The sequence below is a fragment of the Bos javanicus genome, chromosome 9 (assembly GCF_032452875.1).
Source record: "Bos javanicus breed banteng chromosome 9, ARS-OSU_banteng_1.0, whole genome shotgun sequence".
NCBI classification, from domain to species: domain Eukaryota; kingdom Metazoa; phylum Chordata; class Mammalia; order Artiodactyla; family Bovidae; genus Bos; species Bos javanicus.
In genome coordinates, this window is record NC_083876.1 from 25,819,209 (window position 1) to 25,839,037 (window position 19,829).

Sequence of the window (19,829 nt, forward strand, 5' to 3'; positions counted from 1 at the left end):
ATATCCTATTTTTTATCTGGAGTTGAAAGTCAGGATTAATCCACATGATTAAGAAAATCTTTCTAATAGATACCCTGCATCCTTTTTAAAATTAAACTCTGCTTGGAAGTTTCTTTCTTTTCTTACTAAAATCACAAACCCAATGATAAAAGTAAAAGTAGATCACAGGAATTTTAGTGTTTTCTATAGGTATTTTTAAAACTCAAAGATGATGGGGTGCTACTCATTAATTATATCACTGAAAAAGTGGCGTTAAAATATAATTTTGAGTCAACTGTTAATAATCAATATTCATTTAGCAATGTACTCAATAGATCAGAGAAACCGGGCAGTTTATAAATAAAAAACTATTGATTCTTACAATTTATTTATCCATTTGAAAAATTTCTACATCACACATACTATATATATGTGCTTGAGTGAACACACACACACACATACAGAGTTCATCTGCTTTGTACACTCTGAAAGCCAGAAACACTTCTGCAGACAGCATTACTAAGGTTTCTCATCTTTCCCTTTTGCTTTCTAAGGGTGGAATAACGTGGCTCCTTCCCAGACAGTCAGACGTGCTATAAAAAGTAACATCAACCATGGGTATTGTAAAGGCAGAAGGGATATGCCATAAACAGGGATAAACATCTTCCTTTATGCAAAGCTGCCAGATCCCTTTAAGCAGAGAACTGCTCCCTGTCCCCACGGTGGCCCCTCTTTCCTGTCCAGGGGTCAGTGAAGCGGGGCTTTCCCTCCTAAGTGACCCACCATGAGAGGCTTAGATAAGGCACACAGTTGCCCTCAATAGACCTGAAACCCTCATCTCCGGGACAAAGTGGGAAAGCTATACTTTTGTTACCACTCTGTCGAGGAGAAAAAGCCCAAAGAAAACAGTCACTGGACAAAGCCTACTTTGTGTGCTGAGAAAGCCTGATCCTTGACTGTTGTTTGCATCCTATTTATGCAACAGAGATGATTTTTCAGAGGGTTAGTAAAATTATCAGGAAGGCAATTTTAATACTCTATGTTTGTTTGCTTAGCACACTCTCCATTTTCTAAAGGAAGAAGACATTCAAGCAACTTTCTTTAAACAAAAATTTAGAGGGAAAAACATAATGTTCATTTCTGAACAGGAAAGGCCTCTCACTGTGAAACGCTCTGACAAAATGAGAAATAGACTTTATGCCAAGTCTTAATGGACTTATTCCATACATATGATGTAGAGATAAAATACATTATATATGTATATTTTTATTATATGCTGTATATGTTAGTGTATATAATTATTATTTCAATTTTTTTATATGTGATCAAGAGCAAGTTCTAGATATGATGGCTTTTTTAAACTCCCAGATCCAAACAGGTTTTAAATGATGTGTAATGTTTTCACGTCGCAGGGAACGTAGGAGGTGGAGTGAGAGGTGGAGAATGCCAAAGACAAAGAGATGCAGAAGGGGAAGCATGGGTTTGGGGGCCCTGTGGTTCAGGTTTTGGATCTTAATTCCTCACCTTGCTCATTAATAGACCTTAGTAAGCATTATTTTGCTTTGATTTTTGAGCTATGATAGTGGGACAATACCTCTTTTACAGACCTACAGTTATACTTCTAAAAGCTTCCATCATAAAGTAGCCATGAAAAATAAACTTTAGAGGTGGTTAAGTACTGAAGATAGGTAACTTTGGAATGACTTAGTTTTCTATCCCACCTCCCCTTGAGAGGCCGAGGGAGTTTTGAGAAGCATTTGCTACATTATACCAGTGAATTTTTAAAGTAACATCCATTATCCAGTCAAGGAGGATTGACTGCTGCTTCTGCACCAGGCATTGTGCCAGCTACCAGGGAGGCTCTGCAGTGTGCTTTGAGGAGATGCAAATGTTTGATTTGAATTTTATTCTAGACTTATATATATATTTACTATCTGAAAAATCAATGGAAATGGCATGTGTGTTCAATATGCTATATACTACATTTAACACTTTTGATATCACTGATGTCCTCAGATTAACTCATTTTTGTGTCGATTCAACATAGCGATTTCTTCGGCCTTCTCTGAAAATATTTTTCCTTCTCCTAAGTGTGCCATCTATTAGCAATGTAATGGTGCTTAAATGTTTCTTTAAAAATTCAGGCCTGCTCAAGTGTACTCATGTAAAAGTACATGACAGGGTTATATGAACGTCGGGCTTGACTGAATTCCAGGTCAGGCCTGGGAATCTGCTCAGAACAAGCTCTGTTCCCAGGATAACTGCACAATTGTGCAAAAATTCATGACAAGTTATTTTATTTCAGTAAAAATTGGGATTCTTACTGTAAAGATGTTGGGTACATTTTTCTGACTTTTGTATTTATGAGAAAGAATGAACAGTTGTTATATATTAATGCTAACTCAGTTTTTTAAATGAAATGCTACTCACTTTTTTGAAGAGTATGTTAATATTGCAAGGAGAGCTGTGTAGGAATTGCATCATTTGTAATGACTTGAATGGTTGGATTAAAATTTTTCTCAATACTCTACAACTTAAGCAAAATACAGTGAAAAATGAAATGGTGAGACTGATTTCAAATTATTTTATAAATCAAAATACTAGTGTGCTTAATGATTGATTTTGTAGTAACTCAATATTACAAATTAATTACATAAAAGAAGTGCACAAATAAGATAATGTTTCATCTGTTTCTATGCTGGATCATTTAAAGTACTATTAAATAAGTATAGTAACCATGACTCTATATGACTTTTTCCAAAAAGAAGATCATGGGGAGGAGAAGAGCCAAACTGCTACAGAAGCTCTAAGACATTGCTATTTTCCTTTTCTTCTGAATGAAAAGGAAACTTTAACCCTAAACATATAGGTTGTATGGTAATGCCAGCACAAATGTTATACATCACAACTGGATAGCCTATAGAATTGTGACTGAGAAATCATGTTTTACTCATTTTATGCACAATGTCCCTTGAGTGAAAGCATTATTAAATCACCTCCCCCTGCCCACTTCCACCTTCTCCTGGTCTTCCTTGGTGGCTCAGATGGTAAAGAATCTGCCTGCAATGCCGAAGGCCTCTGTTGGATCCCTGGGTTGGGAAGATCCCCTGGAGGAGGGAATGGCAACCTACTCTAGTATTCTTGCCTGGAGAATCCCCATGGACAGAGGAGCCTGAAAGGCTACAGTCCATGGGGTCACAAAGAGTCAGATATGACTGAGCGCCTTTCACTGACTCACTGACTCACCCAATTCCACCAGACTCAAAACCCTACATTTATCTGGAAAAGGATCACGTGGACTCTTCTAGTTCTATGGGGCTCATTTCTCCTTTAACCCAAATGCCAATTCATTCTTAATTTTTTTTTTAATTACAAGAAAAGCATCTAGACATTCAAAAATGAAAGCATCAGCTTTGTAAGAGTTCCTATGGGAATGTTTCCTTTGCTGTCAATATTTAGAGTGGAGTATATCCTTAGTGTCTGTCATTGTTCTCAATACCAAGGAGAAAATATCACTTCCTGTTCCCAGATTTTACAAACCGAAAGGGAGGAAAGAAGAAATAGGGAGTGACCTGTCAGCATGTGAAGCTGATGCTTCCCTTAGATGATGAAGATTGGATCCAGGCTAGGAGTTGTCTCAAAAGGTTTTTGTGCATTGGAGGGTGGGATAGGGTGGGAGTATTAGAGAAGCTTTTATTAATGCAGTGTGTATGGCGTGAGTAATGGTGTTTATTTATTACTCTATGTTTCGGGTCTTGATAGTTTAAATGTTGCTTTGATGTGAATGATGATTTACAGTTACTTTTTTGATCTATTGCACCTATACCAGACAATTTTTTATTATTTTTATTTTTAATTGGAGCATAATAGCTTTATAATGTTATGTTAGTTTTGCTGTACAATGTGAATCAGATCTATGTATATATATATATATCTCCTCCCTCTTGAGCCTCACCCCTCACCCCCACCCTCCAAATCCCAGCCGTCTAGGTCATCATAGAGCACCGAGCTGAGTTCCCTGTGCTATACAGCAGCTTCTTACCAGCTATTTCACACACGGTAGTGTATATAGTCAAAGCCACTCTCTTAATTTGTCCCACCCTCTCCTCCCCGCACTGTGCCCACAAGTGTGTCCTCTACATTTACCTCTGTTCCTGCCCTGCAGATAGGTTCATCAGTACCGTTTTTCTAAACTCCATATATATGCATTAATATGCGATATTCGTTTTTTTCTTTCTGACTTATTTTACTCTTTGTTGTTGTTCGGTTGCTCAGTGATGTCCAACTTTTTGTGACCCCATGGACTGCAGCATGCCAGGCTTCCCAGTCCTTCACTGTCTCCCAGAGTTTGCTCAAACTCATGTCCATTGAGTCAATGATGCCATCCAACCATCTCATCCTCTGTCATCCCCTTCTCCTCCTGCCTTCACTCTTTCCCAGCATCAGGGTCTTTCCCAATGAGTCAGCTCTTCACATCAGGTGGCCGAAGGATTGGAGTTTCAGCTTTAGCATCAGTCCTTCCAATGAATATTCAAGACTGATTTCCTTTAGGATTGACTAGTGTGATCTGTTTACTGTCAAATGGACTCTCAAGAGTCTCCTCCAGCACCACAATTTGAAAGCATCAGTTCTTTAGTGCTCAGTCTTCTTTATGGTCCAACTCTCACATGACTATATGGACCTTTGTTGGCAAAGTGATGTCTCTGCTTTTAATACACTGTTTAGGTTGGTCATAGCTTTTCTCCCAAGGAGCAAGCATTTTTTCATTTCTTGGCTGCAGTCACCATCTGCAGTGATTTCGGAGCCCAATATCTTCACTTCACTCTTATACTAGACAATTAAATAGATGCAAATTCCCATTTAGAACTAGAAATATATTTTATCTTGTTCTCTAGGACATTGGTGTGATAAAGTTGCTTTCCCAGCAGCTTGATGTCACCTGGTTTTCCCTTTAACCCTTCTGGTCCGGAGAGATTAAAAACCTCTACTGAAATCTGTTTACAAATTAGTATTAGTGGCATCAGCCTTGCTGATTCCACTTTTCATTTCTCTATCTCTGCCTTTCTCTCCTGCCCCTTCTTCCAGTGTTCTTGCCCTACATTTTTTGTTTATTTTTCTGAAAGGAACATGATTTTCTGTTTCTAAAATTATTCCCTCCTGTACTTTTCTGCCAGTGTCCCTAGGCATTCACAGAATTCTTCTGCACAGAATATGAACAACTTATCCTTAATTCTGTAATTTTTCCATTTTGAAACCACTCTCCCCACCCGAACACAAGGTTAAGATGGTCACTATATTTACCTCTCTCCCTGTGGATCACCACCCAACTAGACAGAACATGAATCAGTGACTAAGCAGTGAAAAGATCCTTGATCATCCGATCTCGCTCATCCCCTACACGAGATGCTTTAAACAAAAGACACTCAGAGCTAATCACCTGAAAATCCTGCCAAAGTAAAAGCAGGCAAAACTTCAAAAACTTGTTAAAACAGGTGGAAAGGGACCTATCTTTATGCTTCACTCATATCCATTCAAAATCATTGTTTTCCTTTTACGAAATGCATGTGTGGGGAGAAGGGTAGACTAGTGGTTAGCTTTGGTTTGCGTCCTTGAGATGTAAGCCTGATTGGGACTTCTCCTGTGCTCTCCAGCAAGGCACTCCGAGCAGAGCATCTATTTCCCCGACAATGAAATGGAAATAATGCCTCCATCCCGAGGGTCCTGGGGTTTACTGTCAGTGAAGTGCTTTGGAATCCACTGCTGAAAGGCGCTCAGCAGGTTCAAAGCACCAGCATTAACAAAGGTTTATCATATTTACAAACCAGTAAATCCTTCCCATGGGTGTAAGATGATTCTTCCTAGTTTTATTCTCTACAGAGACCTCAAAAAAAAAAAAAAAAAAAGAGCTTCAGATTCTTCCATACTATCAGCTTAGCACTGCTCCAGCTGCATACATGTTCACAGCTCTTCCATCCTTTTCTGATTTGCAGCATGCGCTGAGCCCAAGACAAAAGAAGTACTATTCACAAGTGTGACTCATGTGAAAATTGAAACTTCATGCTCCATTTTATTGAGGGCCTTGCTTTCTTTCTGTGGGTTAGAATAATTGGGAATAAAGATAAACACTGTAAAATAAACATGAACGCTGAGTCCAATAAAGTAAATTTGAATCAACTGTTCAGTGGCAAACCTAGTGGACAAATAGGGAAACTTCGAGAGTTGAAAAGCTAGTGCGGTCTAGTGGTTAAGACTCCGTGCTCCCAATGCAGGGGGCACGCATTCGATCCCCTGGTTGGGGAACTAAGATCCCATGTGCTGTAGTGTGTGGGAAAAAATAAATAAAATTAAGAAAGAAAGGCTAGCGATGAACCTGATCCATAATTTTACTAAGCATTCTGTGTAAATGTTATTTTAATTAATAGAAGCAATGCCCAGTTACAAAACACATGGTGATTGTAGTAACTTTTGTTACAAAAGAACAGGGGGTCCAGAAGAGAAGAGGGCACCTGGCCAGCAGCAGGGATGAAGGACAGCAAAGTGGGTGGAGAAGGCGCAACAGAAGTGATGGTATCACAGGTTAGATGGAAAAAAAGAAAGGTGACCTGTAACGTGTGCCAAGTTTATGAAGACATCATGCTAAGCAGCTTACATGCACTATATCCCATCTCATCCCAATAATGACTTTACAAGATAGGTATTATGATTGCTTTCATTGTGTTGAAGCTGAGACCTGTGTGTCATTTTCGCCAGGTAATGGAACTACTAAATGACAGAACAAGAATTTCTACATGGTTTCATAGAACTCCCAATCTAACTCCTTATATCATACTCTAGCACCATTTTGGAAAAAAAAAAAAACTTTGTTGATCCTCAAAACTATTGTTATTTTTCTTATTATGACTTGGTAATGAGCACACTAAAATAATACTGTTAGTTTTCATCTTGGCCTAGTATGTCTCTTTCACACCTCTGTGTCCATATTCTCTTTTCCAAAATCATATTTGGACTGAAAACCCGCTCTTTGAAAAATTATATCTGTTTTAAATATGTTGGTAGTGAAAATAGACACATGTAAGTCATAATGGTTGGTGTCTTCTTATGCCCCAGCGATAGGGGTGGATAGGCATTGAGATGAAGTTTGAAGAGTTTAGATAAATTTTGGCATAAAGTATATGAAAACAAAACCCAATTGTGAACATCATTTGAGGAAAGTTTTTCCAAGTCTTGTACTAGGAAAAAGAAAACTCTTTCTGGGAGATTCTGTGAGAAGAAATTAGCATCTGGGTACTCTGAAGAAAGCAACTTTTGCCTCAGCTATTTCTATCCCACAATATCTGTCTCCAGAAAGTCTCTGGAAAGGAACTTGACCCTTCTAGGACTAGTCCCGATCTGTTCCCTGACCTACTAGTATCTCAGTCTCACTGTATTAATCTACCCTCTTCATTGCCCTCTAGATTACCTCTTTATCTATTTCCCAGATCTCTAGTTTTAGATCCCTGCCTAAACCTTGTCTCTTCCCTTGTAGCCTGGGGCAATGAATTGCCTTTGTCTCTGTTCTAGACCCTTACATTTTGATCTGCTTCTGGGTTCTGTTTCATCCATAAGCTAAAGGGTGATGGAGGGTAGGGAACAACAATGCTGTTCTCTGCAGCAACGAGAAGCTCACTGAGCTTGCCTTCATTAAGGCCTGGGCAAAAGTGAGGGCCCGGTGACTGAGAGTTCCTATGAGAAACAAATTTTTGTTGCTTATAAAACTCTAATCTATGGCCTATTGTCATAGCAACCAGAAGCAGATAAGATAGCCTCACAGCAGAATACTACTCACTCATTAAAAACAAACAAACAAACTATTCCTATACCAGCAGCTTGATGGATTTCCAGGGCATTATGCTCCATAATAAAAAGCTACTCAAGCAGTGCCGAAAAAGGTTTGTGAAGTCGCTCAGTCGTGTCCGACTCTTTGCCATCCCATGGACTGTAGCCTACCAGGCTCCTCCGTCCATGGGATTTTCCAAGCAAGAATACTGGAGTGGGTTGCCATTTCCTTCTCCAGGAGATCTTCCTGACCCAGGAATTGAACCCAGGTCTCCCGCATTGTAGGAAGACACCTTACCATTTGAGCCCACCAGGGAAGTCCAAAAAAAAAAAAAAAAAAGGTCTACAAATAACAAATGATGATAAGGATGTGGAGAGAAGGGAACCCTCCTACACTGTTGGTGGGAATGTAAATTGGTGCAGCCACTGTGGAAAACACTATGGAAGCTTTCAAGATTCCTTGAAAACTAGAACTATTGTATGATCCATCAATTCCATTTCTGGCTGTAGATTCAGAAAAAATGAAAACATTAATTTGAAAAGTTACATACACCTCCAATGTTCCTAGAAGCACTATTTATAATAGCCATGATATGGAAGCAATCTAAGTGTCCGTCAACAGATGAACAGATAAAGAAGAAGATAATAAGCAATGGAATATTACTCAGTTATAAAAAAAAGAATGAAATTCTGCATTGCAGCAATGTGGATGAAGCTAGAGAATATGTTTAGTGAGAAAAGTCAGAGAAAGACAAATACTGTATGACATCACTTACATGTGGAACCTAAAAAATAATACATATGAATATATATGCAAAACAGAAGCAGACTCAAAGATATAGAAAACAAATGCATTTGCTAGAGGGGAGAGAGAAGGGAGGAAGGGAAAGCTAGCGGGATAGAAATAAGAGATACAAAGTACTATGTATAAAGTAGATAAGGAACAAGGATATGTTGTGTAGCACAAGGAATTACAGCCATTATCTTGTATTAATATTTAATGGAGTATAATCTGTAAAAATACTGAACCACTTATGCTACAGTCTGAAGCAATATTGTAAATCAGCTATATGTCAATAAAAAAATACTAAGTCCTGCCAAGCAACTTTTTAATTTCCCTTTGTTCTTACTCCTAGGCTCCTGAAGAAGATTCAGGTATGAAAAATTTACCCAAAACATAAAATATAATCCATATTATTTCAATGTCTCTTGATTAACAACAGTACTGTGCCAAATTAGATCATAATAAAATTCAAGGTTTACAAAGTAATGCATTTGTTCATTCTTCATTTTCTATCCCATTCTGATGACTAATGCAGATGAGAGACTGTTTATTCCACACAGTTTTAAAGCTTTGCAAACAAGTTGCAAAGTTTTAAAACTCATAGACTTGTAAGCTTGCTGAATAGGAATAGTCTGTAGTTGTTTAGAATCTTATCTTTTTTTTTTAACTTTTTGTTTTGTATTGGGGTATAACCGATTAACAATGTTGTGATAGTTTCGGAAACAGCAAAAGAGCTCAGCCCTGCATATACATGAATCCATTCTCCCCCAGATTCCCCTCCCATTCAGGCTGCCACATAACACTGAGCAGAGTTCTATGTGCTATACAGTAGGTTCCTGCTGGTTATCCATTTTAAATATGGCAGTACGTACAGGCGCCAACGATTAGGTTCGTTCTCTGTGAGTCTGTTTTGTAAGTTCGTTTGCATCATTTCTTTTTACATTCCACATATAAGGGATGCCACGCACTATTTCTCCTTCTGTCTTACTTCACTCAATATGACAATCTTTAGGTCCATCCCATGTTGCTGCAAATGGCATTATTCCATTCTTTTTAATGGCTGAGTACGATTCCATTGTATAAACGTATCACATTTTCTGGATCCATTCCTCTGTCAATGAACTTTATTTTGCCACACCTTGTGGCATGCACTGGGCAGCATGTGGGATCTTAATTTCCCAGTCAGGGATCGAACCCACACCCCTGTGCTGTGGAAGCAAGGAATCTTAACCCCGAGCCTCTGGGAAAGTCCCTTAATTATCTTTTTCAAAAATTTTTACTGACAAAATAAAAGCAAGTTACTTACTACCTCCAAATCTCTAGGAATCAACAGTTGATCTTTTGACTTTCCCTGCCAGAATCAGGGACTTTAAATCTTTGCCAGGGCAGGTTAGAATCATCTCTTTTCTCAGACCCCACAGAAGCCAAACTCCTGACTTGTAGAAAGTGTTTGATTTTTGTTCTTTTAGGTTCTTTTAGGACAAGTTGTTCTAAATCCCTGCTTCAAACCACTCCTAAAGTGGTGCTGGAAGCTGCTGGGACCCCAAACTTAGTAGAAGGTCTGGTTACCCAGGGATTTCCCCAAAGAGATATTGGAATTCTCTTCTGTGACAAACAGGAGTTGGGAGTGGAGTGAACATTAAGACTGCCGTTTTTTAGGATTGTCTTCATGTGATAATAATAAAAAGCACACTAACTTCTGGTTGATTTTTGCCAGTGTTTTAAAATTTCTACAGACAGTACATCCGCTTGTTGCCTATACTTGGAAAATCTACCCCTATCATCGTCCCCTCAGAAAGACAGTGGTTTCCTCACTTCTCTGCTCAGAAGGATATCCTGCTCTCATCTTTCCAGACAAAACTGAGTGAGATTCAGATAACACCCAGAGAGTGAGCTCTGAAAGAAAGAAGGAGACAGAAAAAAAGACAAAAAGAAGGAACCATTTTCCTCTTCATGGTGAGAGATGACTCTACAAAATGAGTTTTACTGCAGTTCACTGAAAAATAAATTCCAGATTACCATAAGGAATACCAATTGGAATTTTATTATCATTGAAAAGTGTCTTTCTCAGTGGAAGTAGCTTAAGCACAAGAATGTCAAAATCAAGATGTTGACTAATATCTGTTTCTGATTTCTATTTTACTTTTTAATACTTTAAATCTTACATCAGCCATTGTCTCCTCTGAAAAGTTGTTGGATGTCGGAACTAGACAAGGTTCTATCTTGGGTTATGTTCCCTAGCAGAAGAGCCTGAGAAAGGAATTTTGGTGCATATGATATGATTGAGGGATTCTTCTCAGAAGAAAGAGAGAGAAGCAGGATAGAGCAGGGAAAGAGCTAAACAAGAATGTAGTCTCAGGGGAACTCTTTTAGTCTGATCCCATCTGGACAATGTACTCCGGCCAGCCTGTACTTGCGTACACCACGTCAATTGGTTGTTGACTACAAGTTGCTCCGGGTCGGGGGCTGGGAGGGGGTGGGGTTATATTACCTTTCAGGAGAGATAATTCCCATTTGGTGAAAGACAATCTTCCAGGTAAGAGAGCAGCCTTTAGCAGACAAACTCACAGTAGCTGCAGGGTGAGTGCACTGGCCTAGAAAAAGGGGATCTTGGCAGGGCACCCACAGCGTCTATGACACTCTATTCCTTACACCACTCATAAGCAGTTGTTTCTCACATGAATTCTCTCCATCCAGGAACATATTTTCCAAGACCTGGTTAGTCAGTAGGGTGATGTTTAGTTGACCAGGATCAACTGGCTGAGTCATTGTGTCCACAGTCATTTCGTGACTGGTGAATTTAATGAAGCTGATGGAAACCAGGATCCGTTCAGACTCTAAGTCTTTGAGGGTAATACCAATCTCTGCCTTTCCCTCTGGGATGTATTGTTGGTTGTGATGTATTATCTTGGAAATTTCAGGATGCAGAGATATTACTTTGTTGACAAAGGTCTGTCTAGTCAAGGCTATGGTTTTTCCAGTGGTCATGTATGGATGTGAGAGTTGGACCATAAAGAAAGCTGAGTGCCAAAGAATTGATGCTTTTGAACTGTGGTGTTGGAGAAGACTCTTGAGAGTCCCTTGGACTGCAAGGACATCCAACTAGTCCATTCTAAAGGACATCAGTCCTGGGTGTTCATTGGAAGGACTGATGCTGAAGGTGATGCTCCAACAGTTTGGCCACCTGATGTGAAGGACTGACTCACTAGAAAAGACCCTGATGCTGGGAAAGATTGAAGGTGGAAGAAGAAGGGGACGACAGAGGATGAGATGGTTGGATGGCATCACTGACTCAATTGACGTGAGTTTGAGCAAGCTCCGGGAGATGGTGAAGGACAGGGAAGCCTGATGTGTTACAGTCCATGCAGTCGCAAAGAATCAGACATGATATGAGCGACTGAAGAGCAACAATAGCTCTTTCTCTACTAGGCTGAGAAAGGGAATCTTGACAAGACAAAACAGTGACATCCATGACAAGGCCTTTCCTTTCTGCTCCAGGTCCCTGCTACATGGCTTTATTTATTTAGTCCTTAATGTCGTGGCATGATCTGTTTACACGACTGTGTCCCTCACGAGGGTAAAGATATTTCCAGATGAGATAGAGAGGTTCATCTCCATTTATCCTTATATTCCCCATATCTAGGCCAATACCTTTCAGTTAGTAGATATTCAGTAAATATTTGTTGCTTTGAACTCTCATTGCTGCTGCTGCTGCTAAGCTGCTTCAGTCGTGTCCGACTCTGTGCGACTCCCCCCCGTCCCTGGGATTCTCCAGGCAAGAACACTGGAGTGGGTTGCCATTTCCTTCTCCAACTCATCAAAGTGAAAAGTGAAAGGGAAGTCACTCAGTCTATCTGACGCTCAGCGACCCCATGGACTGCAGCCTTCCAGGCTCCTCCATCCATGGGATTTTCCAGGCAAGAGTACTGGAGTGGGGTGCCATTGCCTTCTCCGAACTCTCACTAGTAATAATAAATTGATAAAATAATGTAAGAATAGAATGTATGTGTGTAGCACTTTATTTTTTGGGGGCAGAAAGATAGTCAGGTGCCTAGAAAACAATAACAATTCCCAAAACAAAAAATAAGACAAACCACACACAAGACTAAGGTGCAAGTTATTTTCATTGCAGAATGTATATTTTGTATTCATATTTATGAATCCTTCATTCCAGGAAGTGCAAATGCAACTCCAGGACTCTTGTCAAGCAGTATATTCTAAATAATATTTTTGATATGATAAAAGTTCATCAGTAGTTCTCAAATCTTTTGATTCTCTCCAAGTCTCTCAAAGGTATTAACATTCTGAAAGTAAAATTGAAAACTCTCTAAGTTGTAGGGTTGGGTTTTAATCCTTGGACAAGTCTTCCTCAAGTCATAAAATCAATAAATTATTCCTTTGAAAGAAAGATAAAATGGAAGAGGTTTGCTTAGTGGAAGAGTGAAGGGGTAGTGATAAAGCCACCCAGGTAAAGCCAAGGACAAAGTCAGCCCTAATATTTATGTGGGATACTGACAAAAAAACTTTGGGAAACTAGGGACTTCAAACAAGGAAATTACTCTGAGGGCATGGATTTGATCCCAGGTTGGGGAAGTGCGGCATGCTGTGTGGTATGACCAGAAAGAAAAAAATATTTTTTAATAAAAGAGTTAAAAGAATCAGCACACCTGAAGTTCTGTTACTGCAATTTTCTGTACAAAAATGTAATGCTACAGGAAAGAACATCACCTAAAACAAGCCTCAAGTCGCTTGACAAGGAGTACTTGTCAGGTGGGCAGTATGGCCCTCCCTATACTAATGGGTCCCCAGTGATGTTTCCCAATTAACACTGTTTTCTCAGTGGAGTCTGAATGTTTGTTTGTTTGTTTGTTTTTCCTGAGCACTGCACTAATAATGACTTTGACCGACTTAAGCTTTGTTTTCCTTGCTATAAAAATTTTGCAAAGATTATCTTTCTAATCCATACAACTTGTGTCAAGTGACTGCTGCTTTTCTTTCTGATTAAAAAGCATCTATGATTCTTGTAGCAAATTTGAAAAATAAAGAAAAACAAATGGAAAAATCATCAAATCCTGTTACCTGAAGGCAACCAGTACTAGCTACTGCACTCACTCCAAGAATTCCCTTCTGTGTGTGTGTGCCCCATGTATGCCTGTACGTGGGGCTTCCTGGGTGGCACGATGGTGAAGAATCCACTTGCTGATCCTGGAGACACAAGAGAGGTAGGTTCGATCCCTGGATCTGGAAGATCCTCTGGAGTAGGAAATGGCAACCTGCTCCAGGATTCTTGCCAGGAAAATTCCATGGACAGAGGAGCCTGGTGGGTTATAGTCCATGGGGTCACAAAGAGTCGGACACTACTGAGCACAGCACAACAGCAACAATGCATATACATAAATATCCTATTTTTATTTAACACAACTGTGTGTGACTTTTATCATGCCATTAAAAATAATATCTGTGAGACCCTTTCATTTATTTATTTAGTTTTGCTGTATCATGCAGCATTCAGGATCACAGTTCCCCAACCAGGAATCAAACCCATGACCCCTACAGTAGAAGCATAGAGCCCAAACCACTAGACCACCAGGAAATTCACTGAATACATGATATATTGTCATATGATTGTACAATTATTAATTGGATTAATTTACTTAAACGTTCATCAGTTTTTGAACGTTCAGATTATCCTATAGTGAAAAACACCATAGCAAACCTTTTGGTCTACCTTTCTAGTCACTTAATTCATTCAGTATTCATCAACAGACATCCACTTAGCACTTATTCCAAGTCAAAGGCACTGTGCAATCAGTGAAACAAACAGCAGAAGACAAATTAGGCCCCTCTCTGCCCTTTCTGACATAATGACGTTTTGTGGGGTTTTTTAAGATTTTTTTTTAATGTGTACCATTTTTAAAGTCCTTATTGAATTTGTTACAATATTGCTTCTGTTTCATGCTTTGTTTTTTTGGCCACAGAGGCATATGGGATCTTAGCTCCCCAACCAGGAACTGAACCCACACCCCCTGCATTGGAAGGTGAGGTCTTGACCACTGGACCGCCAAGGAAGCCCTGTCATCATGGAGATTTTGATCTGCCAGGAGAGAAAATCCTGGTGTTTTGTAGTTATAAGTGTGATGACTATTTCAGAGAGGAAGTGCAATAGGTCTTGTGTGTTAGTGAGGTCGGCTGTCATAACAAAATACCATAGACTGGGTGGCTTAAACAACAGAAATTTGTTTTCTCACAGTCTGGAGGCTAGAAGTTTGAGATCAGGGTGCCAGCGTGGCTGGGTTACAGTGAGTGATTTCTTTCTGGCTTGTGGGCGGTCCTCTCTTATTCAGTATTCAAGTGGCTCTTCCTCAGTAGTGTGCTTGAAGAAAGAGATTTCCCTCTCTTCCTTCTATGATAAGGCCACCAATTCAATCAGATTAGCACCCCACCCTATGGACCTCATTTAACCTTAATTATTTCCCAAAAGTCTTACTTTCAAATACAGTCACATCGGGAGTTAGAGCTTCAGTGTGTGGATGTGGGGACAGGAGACACAAGTCCATTGCAAGACTTGGGGAGAATCTACTGGAGTATTTTCTTCAAATGTTTAAAAAATTTAAGGTTTTACTGATTTTCTTTTGAATTTGGATGTACCCTTTTAGGGTTGCCAGATTTAGCAAATAAAATGCAGAATGTCCAGTTATAGTTGAATCTCAGCTATACAGCAAAAAGCTTTTAGTATGTCCCATACAACATTTAATGTCCTGTATTTTCTCTGGCAATCCTTTCTTCCATGCTTCACCACGAGGAACATCACTTTATTTTTTTCCATGTAAGGGATCATAGCTTACGTATTTATTATTCTTCAGGACACTTAACTTATATATTTGTTGAACTGACTTGTGAACCGTGAGATGAGGTAGTTTTAAAGTATCCAGGTAAAATTTATTGCTACATTTGTCTGACGTTTCTATGGGTAAACACTTAAAAAAAACGATTTCTCTCTATCTCTTTTTTTTAACCAATTTGTATGCATTTATTATTATATGACATATGTTATTATGACTTATTATTATATGTATTATTATGACTTATTATAATATGACTTATTATATGACTAAAATTTTTATTATTTAATCATCAGTTCCTAGAGTATCTACTTCCTTTCATTTTAACATAAAATTTTAAATGGAGGAGGCTTAAGAAAAAGCACTGTTCATTCCTTAATAATTCTTCACAGAAACCCCATTATAAGCGAACAGTTTTCCTTGCAAAGTCTGTCCTGCTGGAAAGCTTTTTATAAATACTCAGAACAATGTGGCAATGGTGTGGGGCTTTCAGAAGACGTGTTCGTTGCACCTCTTCACGTTAATTCTTTGTCTCAAGGCTGCTTTTCACTGTATTTTAGGCAAGGTATCTCTTATCTCAAGAGTAGGGTTTCAGCTGCTAGAATACTTTGTGACTCTCAGCCACTTTCTCTGCCTTAAAGGCTTTCTAACTGTTCCTTGAAAAACACCCAAGCCAAGAAGGTGGCACAATTAGCATTTGCTTCAATACTCTCACAGAAGCTCTACCCAAGATAATTTTACACTCAGTCACGGACACATTATACCAGTTTTTTCAAGGGATTACCAGCTGGAAATGAGAGCTGAAATGTATCCTATACAGTACAATTGTACACACAAACTACTAACATCTTAAGAGACACAATTTCAACTTATCTATGGAATCTAGCCGCCCAACGAAATATTCAGCAAATATTTATTACATGGAAGTATCTGATTTGAATGTCAATGCTCTCCAAAGTACTTTACTGGTCTCCAAACTCGTTTTCAGGTTTCCTAAGATTGCTTTTCTTTCTCTATATCCATAACTTTTCTCCCTAAAGCCATAAACACCAGGCATTGTCCTGCTTATCGTCTCTTAGGAAATATGCTCTACTGGAATGACCCAAGCTCCTGGCTAGCAAAAGCTGAATTGTAAACTCTTGAGGATGGAGAATATAACACATAAATTTATGTTTTCCTCTTTTGGTTAGGTTTTGACTTAATCAGTTCAGAGAATGGGAAACCGTGAATTAAAAATACTCTTAAGAGTTGAAAGGAATACCTCAGTGTTCTATATTCAAATGAGAAAATTTTTTGAAAGTCTGAACTACAAATGTTTTAATACAATTTTAAGTAACAATTGCTTTGTCATGCACTTTTCTTGCCTAGCAGTAACTTCCAAGCTCTATAGTTCTTTTAGAACCTAAGCTTCAGGGGGATAAGAAGTTTTTAGTTATTTTGCTCACTTCTCTATTTCTAGTGCCTAGATCGGTGTTTGGCACATAGCATAGTCCCTGTAAATATCCTTTGAAAGTATGAATAGATAAAATATAGTAAAAAACAACAACAACAACAACCAAAACTGCTTGGTTTCACCTCCTTGGTGTGTAATCATGAACAAATGCTTGGTGAGTAAGAAGGATGCTCACGATTTGCACTAATTTCTTTTCTACCGTCAAGGTGGGTGTTCATCGGGCATACCAACTCTTTCTAATTGATGTTTTGAAAACTCCACTTGCCAAACATTAGTGACTTTTGTCCTGCCATGTTTACATACCTGAGACCAAGCACAGGCACTTTTTGAAGTTAATTAAAGATTCACTTATGTTAAACATTTCCGGATGATAGCAAGAGACCAACTTGACAGACAATAGAAATAATCTCTAGTACTTCCCTCTGTGATTTTTCTCAGACAGGTCTTGAAGGGTCTGGTCCTAATGGGATTGACAGATTCAAGATGGGGTGATGGGGAGATGCTGTGTTACTGCCTAAAGCAAGAGAAGGCAAGTGAATTCAGGGACAAAATCACGCAGGTCACCCTTTGCATCTCTGAGCGCACATTATCCAGGACAAATGTAAAACCCCTACTCTGGCCTCCGCTAGCACCCACCGTCTTTCTGGTGTGCCTTCCATTAATTTGTTGCTGTGTGTTTGAAGGCTAGTTTTAATACCAGCTTAGAAGATAACCGTATCAGATGGCTTTCCAACTTTTTCACCTGAAAGTGTCTTTTATCTTCTCTCGTGATCAACTAGGTTCTTGAAGATTTTATCTATTTAAAATGGTATTTATAAATTAATAATTAATTTCTCATTTTTATTTTGTTTAGAAACTCTGCTCATTGGAGTTTTTTATTAGCAAATGATAAGCTGTTACCACAAGGCACTGACTTAGCTCCAGCCCCTGATGGCTCAGACAATAAAGAATTTGCCTGAAATGCAGGAGACGCAGGCTCAATCCCTGTGTAGAGAAGACCTGCTGGAGAGGAAAATGGTAACCCATTCCAGTATTCTTGCTTGGAGAATCCCTTGGACAGAGGAGCCTGGTGGCCTACAGCCCATGGGCTCTCAGAGTCAAACACAACTGAGCAACTAACTTTCTTTTTTTTTTTTTTTTAAGAGCAAAGAGTCTCAGTGTTAACCCCAAGGAAGTTTATCCTGACTGAAATATATGACTGACCTTAGGCTGTTTGAAATAGTCAAAGTGGCTCCTGTGGACTCCTGCAGGCCCTCGGCTGAGAATCACATTACACTGCACATTGTGACCAGTTGGAGAGCTTAAAAATACCCCATTTCAGACCAGTTAAATTAGAATTTCTGGACCCTGCAGTGATTTTTTTTTTTAAATAAATTCATGTGATTAAAAAGTCCAACAGGGCTGAAGAGTGATTTTAATGCATGACTAGAATTGTGATGCCACTACACAGTGTAAGCATGTCTAAAGCAAATGTCAAAAAAAGGAAAAAATAGAAAGAAAAGGGGAAAAAAAGGGGAAAGCCTCCTTAGGAAGATGTGAGAAAGGCTTTTGGAACTGTGGGTCTTGCCTGTCTTGCTAATGGCAACTCCTAGATGTGAGGAAAGAGGTGCCCCTTTTCCTCTAAGGATCCCCCTTCCCAAGGCACATCTCAATAATAGAAAAAGGCACTGCCAAATCCAACAGGAAACAGGAGAGTGAGCTCCAACTCAAGATGTCTCAGGATTAAATTCCCTGCATTCAATTAAATATGTGTGGGCATCATTAATTTCTCAATTGGTATTCTTCCAGCCAAACAGTCCTGTGTTTGCAAATGGCTTTCTCTCCTCCCTGCACAGCTCTGGTGTCATCCTTTCTGTCAAGTCCAGTGTTTACTAACATGTGGGTGACAATTAAGATTAGAAAGTGACGTAGTAGTAAAAGTCAGGCATCTTTGCAAGGTTTTCTACTCTTTCCGTGGTCCCCCAGACCCCAACCCTGGCCCCCTTGCCCCTGACTGGTGACCATTCAAAACCTCAACAGAAGTTATGTGATTATTAAAGATGTCCAATATTTCCCCTTAGGATGTGCAGATGAACAGAAGCATTCCAAATGACTAGGAATACTATTGCTGTTGGAATATTTGCTCATAAAGGACAAAATTATTAAGAAGAAACAATAAATGAATACTTAACATTTTATGAAATGTGAAAATTCTGATTCAATATGTTTGCAGCTGCCTTATAAAAATAAAGACTTCCAAAGGTTCTTTCTTGATAAATGTAATATATCTTATAGTACCTCATTGATTGCAACAACAAAAAAAATGCCAATGCTTTTTTCACTTATCAAGTCTTTCTGAACATGGGGGCTTCCCTGGTAACTTGGATGGTAAAGCGTCTGCCTGCAATGCAGGAGACCCAGGTTCAATCCCTGGGTCGGGAAGATCCCCTGGAGAAGGAAATGGCAACCCACTCCGGGATTAATGCCTGGAGAATCCCATGGACCGAGGAGCCTGGTGGGCTACAGTCCATGGGGTTGCAAAGAGTTGGACGTGACTGAGCAACTTCTCTTTACTTCACTTCTGAGCATAGTGAGGGACCTTAGAAAAAACCAGTGGACTCAGCTTTCTAACTGTTAGGGAATACAGAAAATTTTCAATGTCTACCCTCAGAGGCAGCTGAGTTGGGTGAATAGAACAAAGGCTTTGGAGAAAACCAGACCTGGATTGAACATATATTCTGCTCATTACCAACCTTGTGCAAATTAATCTTAATCAGGCTCAGATTCCACATCTATAAAGTCAGACTGATAGAATACCTGTCTCAAAGCGTTGTTAGAAGGATTCAATGAGCAATGTCTACAAAGCTTACTGGATCCGTTGTTTAGAAACAATTCATACATATTGCTATTATTATTATTCTTAAAAAAGTAGATGACATTCCCTTTCCTCAAAGAGTTTAATGTCTTTTGAGGGAAA